Below are 15021 nucleotides of genomic sequence, written 5' to 3'. Positions count from 1 at the left end.
TTTAAGTGCAAAAAGGTCAACTTGAGGGTAAAAAAATTACTATGTTTTTATTTTGTTTAATACGTAACAGATACTCAAAAGCTGGATGTGTCAATCAATATTATTTATAGCATAGACTCTTACCTTTTATTTTATAATGAACAAGACTGCAAATTTTATTTCTTTAGAAAAAGGATATGTGGTCCAAAATTGAGTTGAACAAGGTACCTTTTTGAATTCAGCATCCAATTTTCGATACCTTATAAAATCCAATACATTACTATGACAGAATTTTTTCCTCATGTTATTATGAATACAAAGTACAAGCTTTTGAGTCATTTGATAAAATTGGTGGGAACAGGTATATTGAGAGAAATAAAAGGAGTCCAATGTACCTATTATTTATGATTTTTCCCTAATTACACCGATCCCGATCGGAATTATATAAAGAAGAAAATACTATAACTGTTTCGTTAAATTTGGCTCTTTTGTTGCAACGTTGTTTTAGAATTTCTTTATTCATTTTTTTTTTACATATTATATAGGTGGCAGGTGCCTTTAGTCTGATAAATTTATTAATTTTGCATTATTTTCGATCGGGATCGGTTTTATTTTAATCGGGGTCGGTTTTTACCGTAAATTTAGAAATATTTCCTCTATTTGGTTCTTCATTATAATTAATCAGAAGTATATGCTTGTCTTTTATTTCTTTCCAGTCAGCTTTCTGTTTTTAATTGACTGTAACCATAGATTCAATGTATATATTATTTAAATTACTAATGTCTTTTACGTACATGAAGATTACATGTTGTAAAACATGTTTGATTTCTTGATACTCGGTATTTCAAAAAAAAAAATGTATTTGTACATGCATCATGCAACAACTGAGAGCAGACAGCTTTCTATAGCTTCATTATTTATCTTATTTCCAAGTAAAATTTCTTTTTCTATTTTCTCAGGAATTAAAGAGTTAAATTCTATCAGTGACGAAATTAAACTTGTCTAAATACAGAAAATATTTGATATACATGTACAGTACAGGGAAATAATTTTGTTAACAGCATCAATGCTGATTTTGGTGCTTCCTATGCTTGCTGATTTTGATGCTTCCTTTGCTTGCTGATTTTGATGCTAGTTATCCTTATTCTGATCCTGGTTTGATCCTTATCCTGATGCTGGTTTGAAACTAGGTCAATGCTAGTAATGCTACCGAAAGTAGGATTATCCTGCCGGAAGTGGATAATTCAAAAACAGCATCGCCATTAAAATTAATTTTTGGGGTAATTTTTATTTGTAATTCGTATTAAATGACTTTCCTTTATCTGTTTTCACTTTGGTCAATGCTAGTTCTATCCTTTGCTTGCTGATGCTGATCTAAGTAATGCTGATTTTTTAAATGCCGATGCTGATGCTAGTTGTATCCTGATCCTACTTATGCTGATCCTGATGCTGGTTTATGTAACAAAATTAGTTCCCTGCACTGTACACTCTCGACTTTATCCAAGTTTTTTTAACCGGTCATCTGTAAAGCGTTTTCCCCCATATTTTCCTCTTTTACAAATTTTGATTTTATATAAATGAATAATAAGTGATATAGTATCATTATTTAATAAATCGCTCACAAAAAGCAAGGTGTGTGGGGGGGGGGGGGGGTACATGACTAAATTGTATGTGAAAACTTTTAGAATTGGCCAATATAGTCACATGTTTAATTAAATTCCGTATTAAATGTGAGTGTGTGATTGTTTCAATCGCCTAATAAAAAAATTATATAATAATAAAAAAAAAAACGAAATGTTTCACTAAACCATCTTCCGTTTTAGTGCCAAATTATAGTGGGGAATTCAGCAGTAATCTAACTCAGTAAATATATTTTTATTACAATTTTCAGTGGGTTTTTTTTTTTTCAGTTTTAATCGTACCGCAGGTTGTTTCTTTTGATTTGACTGCATAGGTAAATATATTTAAGTTTAAACAAATATCATGAAGTAAACATCTCAACTTCGTTGAATTAAATGTTGCGTAAATCTAAAACATTCATGATTGATTCCAAACTTTATAAGAATTGTCCATTATAAACACTATTATTATTAATTATTAATTATTTTTACGCATATCATAGTAAATCAGTAAGAAAAAAAAGTTCTCAGACATGTGTAAAAGTACTTATCAAAACGGACTTGTTTTAATACATCTACATGAGACGCCGCCCGTGTATGAAAAAAAAGTATTCTGCAGAGTAATTTCACAGAAAAAGAGAAATTATTTAAATCTTTTTCTTCTTGCACTTTATGCAAAGTATTTACAAACTTCTCTGGGAAACTTGCAGCTATTTCATTGTGACGCAATATTAGTCAGGTATATGACGTCACTGATACATCAATGGAAACGTGATTTCAACGGAATTTCAACCTGAATAATATAGCCAATTTTTATTTAAATATTACGTTTGGAGGCGAAAATGAATAATATTTTGAAAAATTAATGAGTTATTTTTTGTTTAATAATTTTCTTTAGTGTATCGATTCTAAATATTTCACTAGGATTCCGATAAAAGGTGTTTAGCAGATTTACCGATGCCACGGGAGATAGCTCTTGCATCACAAAATTTCACAAAAACGTCTATATATTTTGCAAGAAAACTACTATCAAAAGTGTTTTTCCCACCGATTTTATTTTTTAAACAAAAAGATGAAATATTTCTAGATTTAGTTAAGTGTGAATTATAGTCCTGATAAAAATGTATTAGAAATTACAGTTCTTTGTTTCTGACCTACAGTCAATGGTTTATATAGGGGAATTCAAAAACACAAAACACAGGGATATTTTACTAAATAAGCAATTTTCAAACAAATCTTCAATTACATTATTCCTTTTGGACTACATTGATATTGTTTTTAATAAAATATCAAATATTCCTCACATTCGATGTGCCGCCTATTAATACATTACTGCCTGGTTTTTCGGTGGACTGCCTCTTAATAGCCGATAAAAGAAGAAAATTAAATTTATAACAAGGGTAGGGAAATTAAAAATATTGGGTCGGGCATGTGATTTCTCCATTCCTTTCCAGTGATTTGTAGATGTACAATCAAATTCAACTTCCGGGTAAGTCTCGTTTAATTTTCAAATCTACTTCATCACAGTTAAGGTCATTCCAGAACCACATGAGACGTTAAAGCTCTAAGGCTGTTAAATGATGTCTTATTCATAAATCCTACACCTTTAATTAAATAAAATCCAGTGAAGAAATGAATCAATTTTATTCCATTGCACTCAATTAAAAATAAAAATACAACACAAGTAACAACATATTTTCCAATGTTTATCTGAATGCACTAAGTTCTATATACTACTTCACACAAAACTAATTTTGTAAAGTTTCTAATACTTTCACATCTAACTCTTTGCATGATTTAACAGTTTCTTAATTATAAAATCTCGCAAATGTCTTTTCATTTGACCAACCGACTTGTGACATTATGTGCCCACACTACTCTGCTATAGAACGTTTCTTAACTATCGCGCAAGAGTGTCAGATGACACTGCCGCATGAGGTTTTTGATTACTAATTAGAAGTTGATCAGAAGTTCTAAGATTTGCTGTCTCTTAAATATACTGTCTTAAATGTGAAATAATACACAAATTCCTATCTTCTTGATAACATGAAAAAGACACAGCTGGTAAATGATAACCCGGTCTATTTTGTTTCGTCAAGTTTGTATGCGAAATGTTGCCGTATCGTCCGTAATTTGCAAACTGTGAATTGAAAAAAAAAAACTTTTTAATGTTTGTATCCTCTGTCCAGATACACATGATAAAAAACAAGTAACATGACCAGTTTCCATGATAACAATTTCACACAAATTCCATTTAGGTCTATATTCCTCATCCAATTTAACACTAATAATACATCCCAAACTTCAGTGTATCGTGGTAAAGAAGGTTTTTGATCGATATTGCCTTTCAAAAATCTTTTTACAACAGGATGTTCACCGATTAACACATTTTCATTATCAGCCAAAGTAACTGTATTTAAAAGAGCACTTTTATCCGTGTAAATGCCAGAATAGCCCCTACCTTTGTCCGAATGTTACGTAAGAAACACCAAAATGTCTGTTAAATTTGCACAAAACGGATTAATCTGCCGTCCACCACAGAAAACTTGCCATCTCCGTTATAACTTTTGTAATTTGTTTAGATGTAGATGATCTCCATGATGATAAAAGTATTTTGGTAACGTTTTCCGGAAATTGTCTTTTTTCAACTGATCTCTTGATAAAAGGCAAATCAGTAGATCTATCTTGTCCCATATCTTGTGAATTTGTCCGGAATTCGGAATCTGCAACAATGTTTTTCTGTTGTGAACATACAACGGATGTGCAATGAGCATTTTCATAACTGTTGAATAATAATACTGAGTTGGCCAATTTTCTAACACAACTATTCCTGTTACTCTTTCCACTGACATCTTTTGTAATACTGCTGGTAGGACACTAAAAGGAGGAAAACATTAAAATTTTAGATCTGTCCATGATATAGAAAATACATCAATGGCAAATGATTCGGGTTTTGGCTTCCAAGATACATATTTTTCAAACTGTTTGTTGACTCTAGTTGCGAATAAATCGTATTCTAGTTCAAACCTCAATTTCTTAATAGCAGATTGTAAAACTTCTTTATCTAACATCCATTTATGCTCGATTTTAAAATGTCTACTTTTATAATCTGCATCACAATTATCTTTACCTGGAATATGTGATGCTGATAACCAAAATTTTTTATCATAAGCCCATAACCATATTCTTCTGGCCAATTCATTACATTGCAAAGATTTGCTGCCCCCCCCCCTCCGTTCCTTTATGTAAGCCACAGCCGTTGTGTTGTCAATCAAAATTTTCACATGGGAATAATGCTTGTCCTGGCAAAGAGGCGAAATAAGCAGCTTTCAGTTCGAGCACATTGATGTGAAATTTATTTTTTCCTTCTAACCAAGGGTCACCTGTTGATATTTCAAGACTCTTACAATTGTAGCCCCAACTTAAATGAATCGCATCAGTTTCAATAACTATGTCAGGCTGACATCTGGTCATTGGTGCCTTGGTCTTAGAGATATTACATGACCACCAGTTGATATCGCTTAGTGCTAACTCAGAGAGTGTAATTTGAGCATCAAAATTCCCATTTGATGCTTTCAACATCTTTATTTTCTCATTTTCTAACTGATTGTTAAATAATTGACCATGTAGTACTGCGGGAAAACTTGCTACTAAGTTCTCAATCAATACACTAAGATCTCTTATATTGTTTGCTTTCGTACTTTCAAAAATTCTGAACATAATGATACAATTTTTTTCACTTTATGCTCTGTCAATGCTACTGACATTTCTTTCGAATTCAAAATAAACCCTAAGAATTCTAATTTCTGTGTTGCATAAAACACGGACTTATCTGTGTTTGGAACAAATCCAAACTTTGACAACATTTCAATTGTAGCCATTACATTTTTGTTACATATACACTGTATCAACAGTTTCTCCTTGTAAATAAGTATCATCAATGTAAACAACAGACTGATGTCCACTTTGCCTCAAAGAAGAAACAAATGGGTTTAAGCACTTTCGTAAATAAACGAGGACTCATACATAACCCCATGGGACGAGCATTAAACATGTATAATTTTGAATCCAACACAAACTTCATATATTTCTGATATTTTTCAGAAATTGATATACAATAATACGCATCCTTCAAATCAATAGAAGCCATATAACAATCTTTTGTAATCATACGTAATGCTGATTGCAAAGATTCCGTCTTAAAATGCCTGTACACTATGAACTCATTCAATTCTTTCAGATTACAAATAAGTCTGAATGTACCATTCTTTTTATGTCTAAGAAAAATTGGCGAAATGAATTGATCCTGCTCATATTCTTTTTCAAAGACAATCTTTTTTGCTATTACTTTATCTATTTCCATGTCAATAGCTATTTTCTCCTCATCTTTAAATTGTCATTCTTTAGGAATTTTTGTTTGGATTGGCATTTGACCCAATTTAAATTCTAGTTCTATGCCATTGACAATTTTTATAATCTCTTTGTCAGATGTTATCTCTTCCCATTGATTTAAACAATGCTTTATTCTAGCACCTTCAAAATATTTTATATTTCTCTGAGCCTCTGCCATTACATCTTGAATAAAATCACAAAATTGTTTTTCAAATTCAGTAATATTTTCATGCAAATCATGCTTGATTTCCAAGCTTACCCCAATCGATGGTGTGCTTTGTTTTTCTTTTATGTTTTCTTGAATTTCTTTAGATTTCTCGCATCTTCGTTTGCACGGTTCTAATCCAACCGAAGTCTTTTCTCGGGCGATTCCAGAATCGTTTTCCGTTTTTTGACTGGAAATTTCTTCCAACATTACAAACTTGTCTTGCTTCTTTGAGTGATTTTGCTAAATCATCTCCAAATGAACATTTTCGGAATCACGAACACCTGACAACGTACTATGGACTGTGGACTTTACAAGGGATGGAACATGTCAAGAGCGTAAAACGAATATACCTCTACGTATCGCATTTCATTTTAAAATTGATTATTGCAATTCTACTATTTGTGTAGAAAATTACTATTAATTATTTTTATGAAGATACAATTAACCCCTTGCAAACCTACAAAATTCTAGAGAATTTAAGCCCTCTTAACATTATTTCTTAGATAAACATGCATACTGCTTATTGTTTATCTAATCCAGAATATGTGTTTATTTTCCAAACTTCTCAATAACTTAACTTAAAAAATATGATTAACATGATAAATTAATGATGGTATCTTTCACAACATTCTATTTTCAATTGTTGAGTATATAACTAATAAGTGATTTTACTCATTAAGTGTAATGAGGTAGACAGTGAATACCTATCACCTGAATAGTGGGTGTGGGTTTGGGTGGTGGAGGTGGGGGGTGTGGGATGTTAGACTAAGATCAATTTATAGATATTTATTTAAAGAAAAAACACGTATTAAAAAATGCACCCTCTTTTATCTTTTTTCTCACGAAATCAATAACTGAATTCGGCATCATTTGGAAAATACAAAAATTATTTACTAGTTTACAGGGTTTGTGAAATATTTGACGGCGATTCTAGACTTTCATATTTCCTTTTTCCATAGAAATGTTTTCAACTTTGTCTGTCCCTTGTTCTTGTGGTCCATATATATTTCCAAAAAATATATATATTGCAGATACTTGTACAATACCTGCACGTTTGTGCATATTATCAAAATGCATATAGATACAATTTATCACCTAATAAACACAAATTACGCTTGTAATTCTGTTGATTCTTTTATCTGTTGCCATGTTTAAATCGTGTCACATGCATGGAAAAATTCCCAGAATAGTGAAAATTGGTACACTAAAGTTAAAGCCGCCTAGTCCAATTCTAATCGCAAAAAATATATTCGTTTTTCTTCTTGAAAAATAATTGTCTATAAATTGTTTCAACTTTTGTCAAATTATATCCCCAAGGACTTTTTCTTTTAAAAAATATCAAAATTCAAAAGTTAAAAAAAGATTTTTTTTGTAAGGACACACAAAAAATATTCCTATGTTGATATCGCGTGAAACCACCTTCGAAAAAATTAGATTTATCGCTTATCTCATGAAAAACAATTCCGAATATTTGTTTTCACAACAAAGTACTTATACCTGTACACAGACAACATTTTACCCTTCGTTACCAAACTTCCTTATACAAATATCTGATTTTCCTTAAATTGGGCTTAATTCTTTAAATATGCATATTTATATAAAAATAAAGTAGATCTATGGATTATATTCAATTAATTCCTTAATTTTTAAAATATATATTATGATTTCTATGACTTCTACTAATGGAAAAAAATACTCGGGATTGAATTATCTTCATAATAGGATAAAACCAATAAATTATTTTTTTTTCAAAGGTGACTTCACAACAGATCTTAACTTCCCGTCAGGAAGTTCTGTTTGTCAGTAAGGTTTTTGATCTATGTTTTCTTTGTAAGGATTGTTGTAATAAACTATTCAATCAATCTTATTATTTATTTTTTCTATGTAATGACGTACTTTTATTGTGTAAGAAAACATGTGCCTGTTTCGGATTAAGCAGCTTTAAGAAAGACCGAAAACGAATTTCTATACATTCCCTGAAAGCGGTCTTTTGTTCGAAAGTCTGCAGTCCGTAGTACGCTGTCAGGTGTATGAGATTCCGAAAATGTTCACTAGAGAACACCAAACACGTAACGAACGAATGGTAAACTTGTTTACTTTGTTACCCATGTTACTGACGAAACGTATGGACGAAGCACACGTTTAGAAAAATAAAAATTATTTGTCAATTTGATAAGTATAATCACTTTGATGTGAGCTCCTTTTTATTTTGCTTGTCGAGTGAAGAAAAAGGAGCTAGTGAAGGTTTGATTTTAATCAAACAGCTTTTTGATGTTCTGAGCCCTTATAGACGGGGTTGTGAAGGTACACGGCGGAAAGCATATACGAGATAATCTACAGATCTAGCGAGCAGAAATGACAGCAATTTTTTTTATTTTTCAAATGACTAGACGTATTAATATCTTTATTATAGAAAAGTTATTCTCTCTCTTTCTCTCTGCACAAAAAAAAAGAAGGGAATCAAAGCCATGGAACCCCGCCCCCCGCTCTGGTCTGTCAATGCTTGATCTGTCTAGAAATTTTAAATAATTCAGGACAATTAGTGACAGGTATAAATATAGCAGCATCTACAGTACCATGTGTATATATTTAGAAAAATATTACATACGAATGCAAATTGAGGTATGAAGAGAAGTTTGGAATTAAGAGTCGTTTTGTAAAATGCCATTGTCGGAACCCACGGGTTTTCTATCCGTTTCCGATACTACTTTCAATAGTATAGGGTAGAAAACCTATGATGCCGATGTTGGTAAAATGTATTGCAAAATGAAAATTTTGAATTTATATATTATTTTTTTCTATAGAAAATTCTTGCTCAGAAAGAAAATAGATGCACCTAAAATTTATAATTGATTTAAGTCCAGACATGCAAGTTTACATTCTTGAAATATTTCTTGGATCTTGATACCCCTAAGGATTTTAAAAAGAGATAAGAAGTGAACATGATTAATCACACTTCTGTGGAGCAGTCCACGACTATAAAATGATAGCGTAGAGATAACATGAAATGTTGCAGACATTGAAACCCTGCTGTGACCTAATTGAAACGTTCAATTTCCTCTCCAGAAATATCTTAAAGTTTTTGTAGACACATGTTTAGCGAACATATAAAACAAATTTAATTTGATCGACCAATGAAGCATATGAAAGTAGCTCACGTGTATTTTTTTTTTATTGATACTGAATTTTATAATTATGTGTTCATGAAGTTTGTTAATTTTACAACGCGACAAAGCTTGAAAATTATTACCGTCACTGTAAATATTATTCATGAATTAAGGAACAACAGTTAACCTACACGGTAAAAAAAAAAATCAGAATTCGTTACACCTGACTGCTTTATTGTCACAGGTATCGGCGTGGAATGGCGACCCGTGTTCGCGCTGGTTATCTTGCATTGCCTTTGTTTATATTTTATTGCAGTTACGTTTATCTATATTGTTTCTATACTGCACTGACTTATACAACTATAATTTAAAATTTATTTGGTATCTTATTTTCATGCATAAGACGAAGTATTACTTTATTATTCTCGCTACCAAGTCCTGTATAGTATACATCCGTCCACACCAGTGTCAGCTGATTTAACTAAACAGCATCTAGTTCTTGCCCTATTCATAGGGGTCTGCAGGGTAGCGAGACCCGGGAACTAAAATGGCGGAAACAGTACTTTTACGAATCGTGTTCATCTTTAAAGTTAGCAAAATAGTTGATTATTTTATAACAATAATATACGAGTTATTAAATCATTAAAATATCGGTTACTTCAGAATTTAAACACAAAAGATGTAACAAAAGAAGGCGCCAATACTTAGTCCACATTGGATAAATGACGCTCTTTAGGCTGAGGACTCGGATTGTAATGGTCCCCATGCTCATTTTTGGAAAAAAATATCCATATCCACCCATGCTATTGCCGAGATATGGCCATTTCTGACAAAAGGACCATTTTTTCTGAAAAATTACTTCCAAAGTAAGACATGTAATACTCGGGAAAATCTTTATTAGCTTCTGCGAAATGCACGAAGGAACATGTCACTGGCAGACTGGATCACGTGATTCGCGCATGGACAGAATGGTGGCAGATGTGCATTAAAACTGGAGAGGACACTTTAAAAATAATGTACATTGAAACCTAGTTTTAATTCTTTTATGAAAGGAATTCAATTAGTTTGCAAACTATTTGATCAGACGTCGTAATTCATGTTTCCCATAGCAAAACAAGTATTCTGCCATTCTTTTTTTAATATTATAGGGTTAACCCATCTGTTATCCGCCTTTACAACTGAATAAAATTCAATGGTACTTTTGCAGATTCTTTATTACATAGTGTCATTGTACACCTATTTTACTTTTTGATCTGACTCTAATTTGGGGTCTCCCATAGCAAAACTTTGTCTTTGCCATTATTGAATCATTTTGGATCGAAACGGAGGTATTATTTTGTGAGCTCAGTGTGCATAGTATCTATAGTTTTTAATATATTTACTCAACACTTTCATCTGAAATCATTACATTTCTACAAAATTAATCACTAATTCTTTTACTCAGTGTTAATAATTGTGTGTTAATTGCTACAAATAATGATAATCTGACTGGTACACTTGTCACTAACTGAATAATATACAGTACAGGCTTTATATAATCAAAACCATCTGATGACTATGAACCATTTGAAAAAAGTCAGAACTAATACAGTGCATAGGTTATGAAAATAAACCGTAACGGTAACATTTTGTGCAAATAAAGCTTACATTATTTATACATTATTTTGTTATGACATTTAAATATCTTTAACTTGTTCATTTAATGTTACTTAAAAAATCAAGGAACTACATGTATATTTTTCTCAATATATTAGGCATCCCTAGGCGCTCAGCCTACTTTATAGCAAATAAAAAGTTTTCATTCATTATGATAAAATCATCTAGGGCGCTTAATCTCAGATTTCATGTGCTTCCTGTGTGATAAATAGCATGAAGCTCTTACAAACATTAATTTATGAGAACGACGGAAATGGGTCAAATGAACTCTTTATGACTAATCTTTAAAAGTTTTGCGCAGTAATAAATTGTTTTCTTGAATTTTTTTCTGTATTTGATTGTTATTTTAGCAGATATATCACGAATGAAGAAATGGGGAAAATATGAAAGGGGAATGGAAACAGTTTCAGCTAAAATTTCAAAACCTATTTTTTCCATTTTTACAAATATTGAACTAGGGTTTTTCTAATGATCATCAAAAAATTTGAACACCAGTTGTCCAGATACAAGACAGAGTTAGAGCTCCAAACATTTATAATGTAAACAAGGTTAGTGTCGTTTTTGTTTACACAGGTTAATATACTAAAACTTATATGTTCGTTCAAAGTAGATAATTTCAATTAAAGGTTTATTTTAAATACGATTCGACAGTTATTATTGACATGATGCACTCAATTTTGTTATAAATATAGTATTTTCTATAGTAAACAAAAACAAGACACAAACCTTGTTTACATCATGAAAAACCACAAGTTCTGTTTCTTGTTTGTTGATCAACAAATCATGTTTAGACTTTTGCTAATTAATAGATGATGCTTTCAGAAGGAATTGTAAACATTAAAAATTGGTTTTAAAAAATCAGTTGAATCTGTGTCTAGGCCCCTTAAAAATATGTGAACATAAAACATGTTAAATTTGAAGATAACATGATTTTTTAAAAAAGCAATCCTTGAGTATTTCATGTATGACACAGATCACATTATTTCAAGAAATCTATGACAAAGCTAGTTAATATATTTTTAGTGAAAATGAATATTTTTTGGAAATTTTAATAAAATAATTTAGTCCAACATTTAGTTATTAATCTTACATAGGAAGCGGATGTTTAAAATATGATAAGTCAAGTATTCTTATATAATTGAGAAAAGAATTTTAAGAAACTAAACAGAAAGAACACGCATGAACTAGTGGTGTCAGATTGTTTGATTTAAAAAAAATGTGTTTTCAAGAGAAAAATCCGGATTATTCTCTGATTTAGTCTCAAATTGAAATAAGAGCCACTCAAATTACAAGATCTTAATGCTATACTGATTGATCTATTGCATGTACTGCTTATATCAGAAACAACAATTTCTTTCTTTCTGAATGGCACTGTGTGTACTTTTCTTGGTATTCCTTTTGAATATAATTAAGTACTTCAATGGAAATGGTAAAAATAACGAAAAGTATATAATCTCATAAATCTCCTTAACAAAAAAAATCGAGAACAGGGCCAAGACTCAGAACCCAGGAAATAGCAGAGAAGGGATTAGTTGTCTACCCTTGCTGAAGAATTTATACACGTTATTCATTTTTTTTATGAATAATGTACCAGCATTATTCATCTTTGAGGAAAAATTTGAGAAATAAAAAAGAGCAATTAAAAAAAATTATAACATGAATATTGAAAATTAATCTTCGCATGAAGTTGCTTTTGTTTAGATTTGTTAAAAATCAAAACAGTCTGTGGAAATGATACATTTACTTACCATTTGTATTATTCCCCGGTTAGCATTTTAATTTAATTCCATTTTTAAAAAAAACCACAAGATTCCTTCATTTTTTTACAGATAGTTTTCCTATCTGGAATTATCAAGCATGTTTCTGGGGCAACAACACATTTTTTTCTCTCAATTTAACTACTGCATCTATCAGCACTATATCGAAATCCGTCGTGCGTTATCTAACATTCATGCAATACACGTTCTACGGAAGCCTGAAATCGCGATCGGTCCGTTCTGGCCAATATGCATGTTCATATCAATTTTTTTGGTCTTCCTCAAACCTGTTCTTGATTTTTCAACCTTCAGTTTATAGTTCCAAGATATATTGGATATGAGATAAGCACGTGGATTAATATTTGTATTATGACATTTTGAATTTTAAATCAAAGATGGCATATTTTAAGATTTCGTTTTGTAAAAAACGTCTTTTTAACGCTTGAGAAAGGTACATACTTGACAAACGGATTTGTTAAGGCCGCACACGGATCAGAATTCGGCGAATTAACACCTTTGCTAATATGTAAAACTTATAAATCGGAAAAGTCATGGATAAAACTTTTGCTACCATTATGCATTCTGTAGATTTCAATGGGTCTTGTATTACAGAAAGTACTTCACGACGACGTCACCACGTGACGTCTATAATTAGAAAATATGCCTTAATGAAAACGTGAAAAGTTCAACACTACAACGTGGATGATTAATTTCAATTTATAATAATAGTTATGTAAAAATATCTCTGTACAACGAAAAGTGCTGCTAGAATCCTACTATCCTATCACAGAAATACTTAGTAATCATTCAACACTTTCGGACAAAACCGTGCTAAAATTTTTACATTTTGATCATAAGATCGAAAAAAATGATCAATTCCAGTAAACCATACGATTCTAGCAACACTTTCCAAAAACAATAGAATAAGACTTTTAGATAGAAAATAAAGAGTGCAGCGTAGTGTTGAACTATTTGCATCTTTTTTGTTGCGAACGACAGAGGAAAGGCTGATCGGCAAGTAAACACCCTGTCTGCATTTATTTTGTGAAGAAATTGTAGAATTATATTAGCATATCTTATTCATAAGCTTTATTCCCACATGAATCACACTTTATGTTCATTCTAAATGCTTTTAAGCTTCATTTTCTTGTGTTTGTTTACTTAAATTCTCCTTACGTTTCACTTTCACTCGGCTACTGCATGATCAACAGTTATGTCGTCACAGGTTTGGTATTGAACTTCTGTGATAAATACAGAGACCCAGAAAGGTCAACATTCCGTTTTTATTATGCCTCTGCATATTTTGATTCATTTTTACGATCTCAAATCAATCTTGGATATCGATTTAAAAAAATTGTTGTCTCTAAACGTCACGTCACTTAGCTTACTATGACGTCATATCATATAGGCAAGTAGAATGTTTGGTTGTAACCTTAACATACCTGTGCATGTTTTATGTCAGATGGAACTTAAACCTACGCATACACTGTACATACGCAGCAACGAAACAGACCTGGGTATTTTGCTTCAAATATATTAACAACTGCTTTAAACTCGCCTGTGTTTTGCAGTGGATAGAATGTTACTCCTAAAAGTAAGAGCCTAGGTAAACGTCCCTACGCTCCTTATATACCTCGGACTCTTACATCCGAAAGCCATTTTCTAACAAGCTTGTTCCGCCTGAGATTTGGGCGTGAAATAAACTGTCAACAAGTAATTTTCAGGTACCTACGTATTAGCATGGGGTATGAAAGTCACAAGATATCAAAAAATCCATTTTATTCAGTGTGCAGAATTGTTCAATAATGAAAATTGTCAATATTTCAATTTGTTACAAGTAATACTTTAGATTGATTGATTGTATAATAGTGTTTAACGTCCCTCTCGAAAACTGTTCACTCATATTCAGACGTCAACGTATGCCGGTGAAGTACTTCAAATTTTGACCTTTACTCGGCATTCAGGGCCATTGAACAGTGAGAGATCTTTATCGTGCGAACACCTGCCACTGACATGGGACATCGGTTTTAAGGTCTCATCCGGAAGACCCGCAACTTTCACTTCAAATTGCCGACTGCATGGCGAAGGTACAGTTGCTACCTATTTTATCGACTTGGTCAGTCGCGGCTGAGATACAAACTCACGACCTCCCGATCACAGAGCGAGCGCTCTACCGACGAGCTACCATGAACGATGAAATACTTTCGATTTAACTTCACATTTATTTTGCGGATTGCTAGTCAGAAAACGATATTTTCGTTGCCTAAAACTACATGTAGTTTCCTTTCGTCAGAATTTCTGCA

At 31.8% G+C, this 15021-nt stretch overlaps 1 protein-coding gene across 1 annotated transcript in view; it reads right to left on the bottom strand.

Moving 5' to 3' along the window:
- LOC134279891 (von Willebrand factor D and EGF domain-containing protein-like) overlaps positions 1 to 12909 on the bottom strand; it is a 42391-nt gene extending 29482 nt beyond the window's left edge. Inside the window, exon 1 of the mRNA XM_062762304.1 lies at positions 12710 to 12909. The gene's annotated coding sequence lies outside the window, so the exon portion shown is untranslated. The remainder of the gene's footprint in view (positions 1 to 12709) is intronic.
- Positions 12910 to 15021: the final 2112 nt, after the last annotated feature.

The sequence above is a fragment of the Saccostrea cucullata genome, unplaced genomic scaffold, assembly GCF_032062105.1.
Source record: "Saccostrea cucullata isolate Sc308-1 unplaced genomic scaffold, CSIRO_AGI_Scuc_v1 ctg689, whole genome shotgun sequence".
In the NCBI taxonomy this organism is placed as follows: Eukaryota; Metazoa; Mollusca; class Bivalvia; order Ostreida; family Ostreidae; genus Saccostrea; species Saccostrea cuccullata.
The sequence above is the reverse complement of the archived record's forward strand: the minus strand, read 5'-3'. Positions and strand labels throughout refer to the sequence as shown.